Source organism: Dioscorea cayenensis, chromosome 5 (genome assembly GCF_009730915.1).
Source record: "Dioscorea cayenensis subsp. rotundata cultivar TDr96_F1 chromosome 5, TDr96_F1_v2_PseudoChromosome.rev07_lg8_w22 25.fasta, whole genome shotgun sequence".
NCBI lineage: Eukaryota > Viridiplantae > Streptophyta > Magnoliopsida > Dioscoreales > Dioscoreaceae > Dioscorea > Dioscorea cayenensis.
In genome coordinates, this window is record NC_052475.1 from 18,316,700 (window position 1) to 18,326,702 (window position 10,003).

General features: G+C 34.2%; 1 long non-coding RNA gene across 4 annotated transcripts; it reads left to right on the top strand.

Moving 5' to 3' along the window:
• The first annotated feature begins 5,095 nt into the window (after positions 1-5,095).
• LOC120262026 lies at positions 5,096-9,337 on the top strand. 4 transcript variants are annotated; one of them, XR_005536693.1, is made up of 6 exons: positions 5,096-5,219; positions 5,711-5,783; positions 7,539-7,585; positions 7,926-8,251; positions 8,603-8,783; positions 9,310-9,337. It is a non-coding gene; the product is annotated as an uncharacterized LOC120262026 (long non-coding RNA). The 4 variants fall into 4 exon arrangements; XR_005536694.1 differs by having other exon boundaries at positions 7,539-8,251; positions 8,418-8,783; XR_005536692.1 differs by having other exon boundaries at positions 7,539-8,251.
• Positions 9,338-10,003: the final 666 nt, after the last annotated feature.

A 10,003-nucleotide genomic window follows, 5' to 3' on the forward strand; every position in this document is an offset into this window, starting at 1 on the left:
TTGATTATTTGTAGGAGCATTTTGATTGATCACCTTGAAAACCTTATCATTCCATAGGCTATATCACTCGAGCATCTCAAGGAAATTGCCCTTGTTCAATGGGCTCAAGGACTCATCATGTCCACGAAAAGGCAAACCTTGTTTCAATAGAAAGCGCGTCAAATCTAAAATAGCCGTTAAACGAGTACGGTATTCAACCTCCATCTATTGTGAATGTGTAGCCAATTGGTGTGACACGCTCTGCCTCTAATTTTGAAAACTCTGAAATTGCATTCTTGCGTCATTATGCACACTGTTTACAGCACCAATACGCTCTATAAATTTTTCTAATGCTTTTTTTTCAATTATTAAACCCTTTTTTAGTAAATGTCTCTTCTCTTATTCGATTTCCTCTACTTAGTGTGAAAAGGTAACACCAAAAACAAAATGCTACATCTTTGGTCACACTGTACTCCAACCATGGATATTGTTTAGACTATGCATCCTGAAAACTCCTCCTTTGTTTGTCGTACTCCTTTTGTGGAAAAATGTGACCAGTTGGTTGACATGGGCCTCTAGTTAAATATTCCCTTCGTACTTGATCTCTAATCCCAATATCAAAGTCTTCAATCGACTTTCATAGTCCCGGATTACTAACAATGTCATTTGAATTGAAAATCACATCGGTGTTTTCCTTGCTTGATCCGGAGCTCGGTGGTGCTTTTGGAGAATTGGATGACTCTTCACTCCGTGGTCGCTTAATTAAAAATTTATACATGTCCAATTGGCTATGAAAGTTTATAATGCTATCCAAAGACCAAAGTAAACATGTATAAATATATTTAATGAGAAAATAATAGCTAAATATTCAAAGCCAATAATATTTGTAAATTTGTAATTTATTTCAAAGCACAATATTAATGAACACATTCAATAAAAGCATATATGTGATAATTAGGATTAATCAGTTTTTATAATTAATTAGGATGTCCTTCAATAAAAACATAATATTGAAAACAAAGTAGCATGATGGGTTAAATGAACGTTAGACATTAGACATTCAATAAAAGCATAAGATTGAAAACAAAGTAGATAACGACTTTGGATCTATGAAAAAGTGAGACATAAATATTCTAAGACAAATATAATCAACATGTGAATTACTGTTTAATCACTTAATTAGATGAAATTATGGTGTGCTTTGCTTTGTTCATATATTCTACATGCTAATTGCTAAATTAAGGACATGTCAACAAAAGTCATAAGCTCATTCAATTCTAAAGCAAAAGAACATATACTTAAAAATATGGCTCTCAAGTTTCAAATTAAATCCTCAAAGACTCAAAGCCAAATTATCTGGAATCTGGATATGAGATTTTCTTAAAAAAAAAAATAATGTTGATTCATGAATCTGATGAATGATGATTGATAACCAAATTCATAGATAATCACAAAGATTCACAATCCACAAAAGGAAGACATCTTAGACATGTTGACCTTCATGCTTAACAAAAAAAACAAATGCATTATGCATATAACCAAAATATAGCATGAACCAACAGAAAAAAAATTGATCAAAAACTGACAATATATTTCCTTTTTAACTCACACTAAGCAATAGAAAAACATGATTTAAGAGGCAACAATATTGTATATTTGTATTCTAAATTTTGTATTCTGCAAACAATATTATATTCCTCCTACAAAAATAAAAATAACAAATAAAACACAAGTTCATTTACAATTTTACAAATAAAAAGATTTACAATAAAATAAAATTATTAGCCTGGACCTGGTACTTCTTCCCTTTTGCACCCTTTGTCATACACCCAATTCTCTGGATTATCTCCAAAAAAATAGTTGGCCTGCACATCCAAAACCATTCTCTAAAAGTTATTTATCACCATTTTTTTAAAACACCTCAAATCATGACAATAATAGATTAATAGCCCACCTTATACATCACCGAGAACAACAATCAAGCTATCATCAATAAAGTGTGAAATAAAAAATTAAGCCGCTCGCCACTCACCAGTCATGAGTCATCAAATCAATTAATCAAAAGCAATTCAATGAGGCAATGACCCAATCATAATATATAAAAAATAAATTGATAAATTTTAGTATATCCATAATCCAACTTAAACACAACTCTCCAATGACCCAGTCTCCACTCTCCAACTATCCATAATCCCAGATAATAAGAGATCAAATAAAAAAAAAAGCATCATAAACACAACTTAAACATCCATGATCCAACTATCCAAGAAACAGACTAAGCTGACTAGCTGACTAGATGAAATGCCCTCTCCACTCTCCAATGACCCAATCTCCAATCTCTACTCTCTAGCAAGGCAGCAACGGCAGCAAGAGAGAAATCACAAATCAGGACACAAATTCTTCAATCATGTCTTTTTTTTGTATGTTTTTTTACTTTTTATTTTTTTTTCCCCACCAGTGCAATGAATCAACAAAGCTTTCTGCTTAACCTGTTCTAGCGCCAGCCTCTCTACCATGTGTCTACTCTAATGCTTTATGATTAATTGATTTGGTGTTTAAGTTGTGTTTTATAATGTTGTATCATCTCTCTCATTGACCATCCTTCCATCCTTTATTTGACCATTCCCCAAGTTGTTGACCATAGTCCACCACACCAACAAGGCAATAACCAAGTCTTCATTCTCCTGAATCTCCATTCTTCTCCTCTTTAGACTCCGGCTACTCGGCAGGCGGTAGTCCAGACTCCGGCATCACCAGCGAGTCGGTGACATGAAGCAAAACCCACAAGCAAAACCCAAGTCTCAAGGAGGTCAAGAGGCTTACCCATTGTTTGCTTGGGGGATTTTAGAAGGGCGGTGAGGGGTGAGAGGGAGAGTTATGCTTGTTTGGTTGGGGGTGTAAGGAGGAGGAGGAGGGGTTTGGAGGGGTGCTCTACCCCTCCAAACCCCTTATATCTCACCCCTCTAAATCGGGGACTTTTGGAGGGGTGGGATTATTAAATAATTTTTATGAGAAAAAACTCATGTGAATAGACAATAATACCCTTCCTAAATTTTAAAAAAAAAAGACATTATATCCTTTCTACAAAAACCTAGCTTTCGTTTTCTCACAACCGCCCAAGAAGAGATCCACCATGATCACAGTCTTTTTTCCCCACAACTAGCTAGAAGGAGATATGCGATTGCTGCAGCTACCAAGAAGAGGTCCGTGATCACAGTGTTCGAAGAGATCCGACCACGGCTCCCGGCGTTGCCATATCGACTATCAAAAAGGTTGCGGGTTTGTTTATTTTATTTTCAGTCAGATTTAATTTGTCATGGTGTTTCTTCTGATTTAAGTTGATTTTTATCAATCTTACATCTAGATAATAGGATTTTCCAAATCTATGGCTTGAGGATAAAGATAAAATCTTATCTCAATAATTTCGGTAAGTTTGATTTTTTATTGTCCTAAAGCCATTTTTGTGTAATTTCTTTATATATAATTTATCAGTAATCTTAATTTAATTTAAATTGAGAAACAATTATCTTTATTTATTTATTTGAATAGAAATCTTGCATTTGTCACGTTATATTGCATTTGAATAGAAATCTTGTTATCTTAGTTTATAAAATATATTAATACTAAATAAGATAATAATTAGGATAATTAAGATGATAATGAAATTTCTAATTAAATTACAACATTTTAAACTCATTAATATCATTTAATCATGCCTATTAATTAGGGCAACAGTTCTTGCTAATTAATTAATTAGAATTGTAAAACTAATTAATTAATAAGAACCTCAACACTAATTAATCTCATTTAAACTCGTTATGTCTTACTTAAAATACAAAATTTCTAATTTTCTTTTATAGTTTTCAAAACATTATAAAATACTTTATTCCATATAGTAATGATTGTCTTTCTATATATTATAAAATACTCTAATCTATTCTAATTTGCCTTTCCATACAATTTTCTAAACATTATAAAATAATTATTTTCTCAACTTTTTGATTTCCACAGGAGAAGATTTATGCAATTGTAGATGAAAAAGTTTACAAGAATTTCAAGTGAAATTTAAGCCATTAACAAATAATTATTGTATTTAATTTGTTTTTGTAATTTATTGTTGTTGCTTTTAAGTTTATTACACTTGTCATTAACAAATAATTATAAATGTTGATTTTCTTTTTTACATGATTGGTTAAATAGTTCTCATAATTTATATTTTTATCAAATTTAGATGGACAATGATGAAGTGATAGGCTGGTGGAATACCGTTCAAACTATGGTAACTTATGTCATTTGTCTTGTTACTCAATGGCACTTCATCCAAAAACATTCTCGTAAAAGGAAAATAACTTATACAATGAGCTCAGAAAGAGAACAAAATAGAGATGAGATAATGAGTTGTATTATGAATAGTCAGTCTGGTCGTAATATAGTAAGAATGAGGCCTCTTGCAGTTTTGAGATTAGCTGAAATGTTAGAAAGTGAAAGTGGCCTACGACCTACACGATGGGCAAGTGTGGAAGAACAACTTCCGAAAACTCTATATACACTAACAAATAGTGCCAAGAATCGTGAAGTAAACTTCTGGTTTCCACTTTCAGGGGAGACTATTAGCCATCATTTGCTTAATGTGATAAAAACTATAATCCAATTAGAAGATAAATTTCTTATCCATCCTAACGATGCAATTATCCAACCATAATGTGATGAAAGATTTTTTTTTAAATACTTCACGGTAAACTTTTATACATGTTAGCATATATACATCCATTTCACATAGTTGACAAAAACATGAGTTCTAATATTTATATATTATACAATGTTCATATATAAGGATAGTGTGGTACCCTGTCCTGATTTTTTACCTCAAGTTTTTTTTTAATTCTTGTGCATGCATTAGGGGTAAAATGGTCTTTTAGCACTAGTGGCATCTTTGCATGATTACACAGTAGGTGTGTGTGAAAACCAGGGGCAAAACGGTCTTTTGAACTCATTTCTTTAATTTTCTATTATTAAGGGCATTTTGATAATTTCTCTTTTTCTTTAAAAAAAATTGAAAATGAAAGGATAAGAAGCAAGCTGGCACCTTATCTTTTCTCTCATCCCTTTCTTTCTTCTTTGTTTTCCTTCTTGTTATCCTAATTCCACCGAACACCCAATCCTTGAAAAAAAAAATTCATCGGCGAGCTTTTTCGGTGAATCAACACTCCTATTCTCTTCCTCTCATTCTTCTGAGCTTGGTAAGGCTTCAATCCAAGGTTTTTTATTTGTATTTTCTTCGTATTTAGTCATTTTTGGAAATCTTTGAAACCCTAGAAATAAACCTTGGTTTGAGTTGTTTTTGGGCTCAAATCGAAGCCAGTGTCGTTGTTATTCATTTGTGTGAATGTTTATAAAGAAATTTCATGATTTGGTGTTGTAAATCAGGAAGAAACTATTGTTTAAGGGCAAATTTTACTATAGCAGTACTGTCGCAAACACAGAGTTACTGTAGCACCAAAAAAAAAACCTTGGCCTTTTCTTGTATTTCTTTGGTCCAAATCAAAGGCCTTCTTACTTGGAATCCATTGGAACTAGTTTTACTTCGGTTTGAGGTCGTTTGGGGGCCAAAATCACATCATTTTCCCCTAAAACCCTAGAGTTATATGTTCGATATGTAACATTTCATTCGCATGCATTTTAGTTTCCATTCTTGTGTTCATTGGTTCATAAATTCCTTACATGATTCTAGGTGGCGAGGCATCTTCCAAGGGGAAGGAAACTTCCGACCAGTGAGCGTGTCTCGAGGCGAGATGACTGGTTCAGTGAGTGGTTTAATTTGTAATTTGATAGATTTAATAAGAGTATCATAGCATTTATTTATGTGTTTCATAACGTAAATTTGATGATAAATCAGATTTCATTTGATATATATATATATATAGATATTTTGAGCATGGAGTTATTTGGCAAAACATGATTCTAGTATACTTATACATATTTATTTTGAAAGAAACATGTTTACATGTATACATGGAATATGATTTGATGTATATATATTTATTTGGACATTTGGATGTTGGATTCCTTGAGTTGGAATCGGAAAGAATTTCATTGTGGCATTTGGATTTTGATGGTGACAGAGGACTTCAGTCCGACACTGCAGTGTGGGACTGAAGTTCGGCCTAATGGGAGGCGGCGTGGTCAACCCTAAGTTTACCCTGGTCAAGAGATGCGCGGAGCTATTGACAGGGGGGTTTTTTATGTAAGAAACCCGGGGTTACCACACGGCGATCTCAGTGGCCAACACCAAGGAAGACAGTATTTTAAATTTTAAAAATCTTAAAACACCTTGGTGGTTCCGTAGCTAGCCCCGACCATGATTAGCTTGGGAATTGTTTAAGGACAGCCTATAATTTGAGCAGTGTTCAATGTGTTGAAAAATGCTACTTACTTGTACTATTTATAAATCATTTTGTTATCTATTAGTCTGTGGAATACTTGAAACTCCTTTTATATGTTATTATTATTGTGGTAATTACTATTGGAAATGTTGTACTACTCTGTTATATCTATGTTGACACCACTTATTGGGTAACGTCTATTACTCACCATTCTCTTTTTTTTCTCTCTCAGACTGCGACGTTAGACTAGGTTGTGTTGAGCAGGCAGTAGAGTGACCTACCTTTTTCCCCTTATTTAGGTTAGTGTGCAGTGTGCATGTAAACTTTATGGATCCACTAGACTTGAGTTTTGTGTATTGTTCATGTATTTATACTTTTTGGTTATATTTGGAACCCTGATTGGTCCTGTTGTGGACTTTGTATCTTCCTTTAGTAAGTTGTGTTAGCAGGGTTGTTTTGAGCCTTACGGTGACTAGGAGGTGGGACATTGTAGGGTCCACTCCTTGTTGTTATGGCGATTGCCATGTGCCTGGCTAGGGACGGGGTGTGACAGATTGTTTCGGTGCAATTGATGGTACACATACATGTAAAATTTGCTCGTGAAGATGCTTCTAAGTACCGTGGTAGGAAAGATTATCCAACACAAAACGTCCTACCGACATGCACATTTGACTTAAAATTTACGTATGTGCTTACTGGATGGGAAGCAGCTGCATCAGATTCTAGAATAATAAAAGATGCATTGAGGATTGAGAATAAACTAAAAATTCCTACTGGTAAATAAATTGTTATTTGGGTTTATTTTTTGTTTTTTTACCTTAAATATGTTTATTTGGTTCAAAGTAAAGGTTTATTAATATACGTGTTTCAATTTAGGAAAATATTACCTCGTAGATGCTGGATTCATGTTATCAAAAGGACTTATTACACCTTATAAGGGTGTGCAACATCATTTGAAAGAGTATTCATAAAGAAATCCTCCACAAGATTATAGTGAATTATTTAATCTCCATTATGCATCATTGCGTAATGCCATTGAACGAGCTTTTGAAGTTTTGATGAAAAGGTTCATTATAATTTCAAATGCTTCTGATGCCCGCTATGGAGTGAAAACTCAGAATTTAATAATTTTAGCTTGTTGTATTTTACATAATTATTTGATGTCTGTGGATCCAGATGATGACCTTATAGCGGAGGTTGATGCCGAACTAGCAAGCGAAGAGGTAACTTATGATGAATATTGTACTCATAGAAATAATAGTGAAGATTCTGCTCAAGGAGAGCATTTAAGAGATGAATTTTCTGCTACAATGTGGAGAGATTACACATCACAATAATTTATAGACTTAATTAACTTTGTCTTTACATTAATTTTCCTTTTGCTTCTTTGTTGTGTTTGATTTCTTATTGTTTGTTATGTTTGATCTCCTTTGAATTACAGATGTTGTAGGTTTTTATGCAAAACTTATTGAGGTTTGGTATTCTAATAGATTTGTTATTATGAAAATAACGCTTCTCTTTATTTTAATTTTATATACTTGTGAATTATTTTGCCTTGAACAGCATGCCATCCAAAAATAATGACATGAGGGAAGGAAGCACATCAAAAATGCTAATATGGACACCTGCAATGAATGCAGCATTAGTTGATGCATTTCTAAATCAAGATAACATGGGGTTGAAAGGCTTATGATAATATTGTTGATGAACTTGCAAAAAATTTGAACGTCAAGATTGAAAAGAATCAAGTGAAGAGTCGATGGAAGATCTTAAAAAAACATTTCTCCGATGCTTATGATATCTTCAAGAATGGCATGAGTGGATTTACCATAGATCCAATAACACAAATATGGATAGCTGAACCAGAAGTATGGAATGATCTCACCAAGGTAAAATTTATATAAATTGGTTAATATGAATTGTTTTAACTATGTTCAAATGGGATAGAATCATAACTCTGTTTCAATTATCAAGATTTTATATATTCGTATGCTTCTTTTTTCCTTATTATTTTGTCTTGGAAACAAGTAATCTACTTATGATGTATTAATGTAGGTGAAGCCTCAAGCTACGATATATATGCAAACTACTGTTCCACACTATGATAAATGGTCATTTTGTATGGGAAGGATAGAGCTACAGGAAATCATTTTGTAACGGCTTCAGAGTTACAAAAGCGTCCAAGTTTCATCACTATGGAGATTTTATTGATGTTGATCCTACTATGTCTCAATTTTCAGGTCAAAATGCACAACATTTTGTAAATGATGATGTGGGCATGGTGCCACCTTCACCTTTTGAGCATGTCTCTCCTTCTTCTCATGGTGCTAGTGGTGGCAACAAAAAGTCCTAAAACTTTGTTGATAAAGAGAAAGAGGTTTTGGTGAAGGGATGAAAAATGCAATAGAGAAAGTGGCAAAGGTAATTAAAAATTCTGGTCAGCTTATTGTAGAAAATATTAAGTCTTCTAGTGAGATCATTGCAAAGAAAGCTCCAATATCTCCAACAGAGACATATCAAATTCTACTGGACTTAGGATTCTAGCCACCAATGCTTCATAATATTTGTACCAAACTTGTGATGAATGTCGACCTTTTAAATGCAGTACTTGGTTATCCAGTGGAGCACCACAAGGAGTTTATTTTAAGTCGGATGCTTGGTGATCTTAATAATTTCACTATGTAATTGTTAAGAAAAAGATCTGCTCAAAAAATTTGTATTTTTATCGATTTCCAGAATATATTTTACTTGTGATGTTACTAATAGTAAAACGCTATTATGGGTGGACTATGCTTTGTATTCAATCATGAGTGACATATTTTGCCTTGTGCAGGTTGATAAGTGCTTGAGTGAACATGTTTTTATGCATGTTTTACATACATTGAGCATCATATTTTATACGGTTTATGTCTCATTTCGTGTATTGGGTGTTCTTTTATGCATATAGGTTGTGAAGGCATTGGGAATTCAAAAGGGAGCGAAGATAGGCTATCATGGCATAATATTTGGAGTTCTTGTACAAATCAAGTTGGAAGACACAAGGGGAGTTCGTGTATGAGGAGATGTGTGCCAACTTTCCATAGTTTTGCAAGCCAAGTTATTAATGGAAGGGCACAAAGGCAACCATGTCTCCACATTCCTCCTCTTTGTAAAGATTTCAAGACCTTTCAAGACGCATTGATGAAGGAAAAGCCATATAGCCTACCATATGATCGTGTGCCCGATCGTATGGCCTTAAGAGGAGAATGTTTATCATCGCGTTGTGGAAATCATTCATGCGCGTGGAAATTCCTGCAGCCCACGCGGGCATGTGGAAAATCCACACGAGCGCGTGGGGGCACGTGACAGACGCGATGTGAGGCTATAAATACACCTTTTGGCCGATTCTAAAGGGACTTTTGGCGGAGCTTTGAGATAGACATTGAGAGAGAGGCGGCTAGGGTTTGAGGAGAAGGTCTTCGCCGATTGAGAGGGAGTTCTAAACCAACTTTGATAGGTTCCTTCGACGTCATAGCATTTTGGGGAGCCATTGGCGACCTAGCTTCGGAGAGGAACCCTTCAAGACGTAGAACTACCAATCAAGGCCAATCCGCGCGAATTCGAGGGGGTTTTCTCTATGGGTTTTATTGCTTTTCATTGTA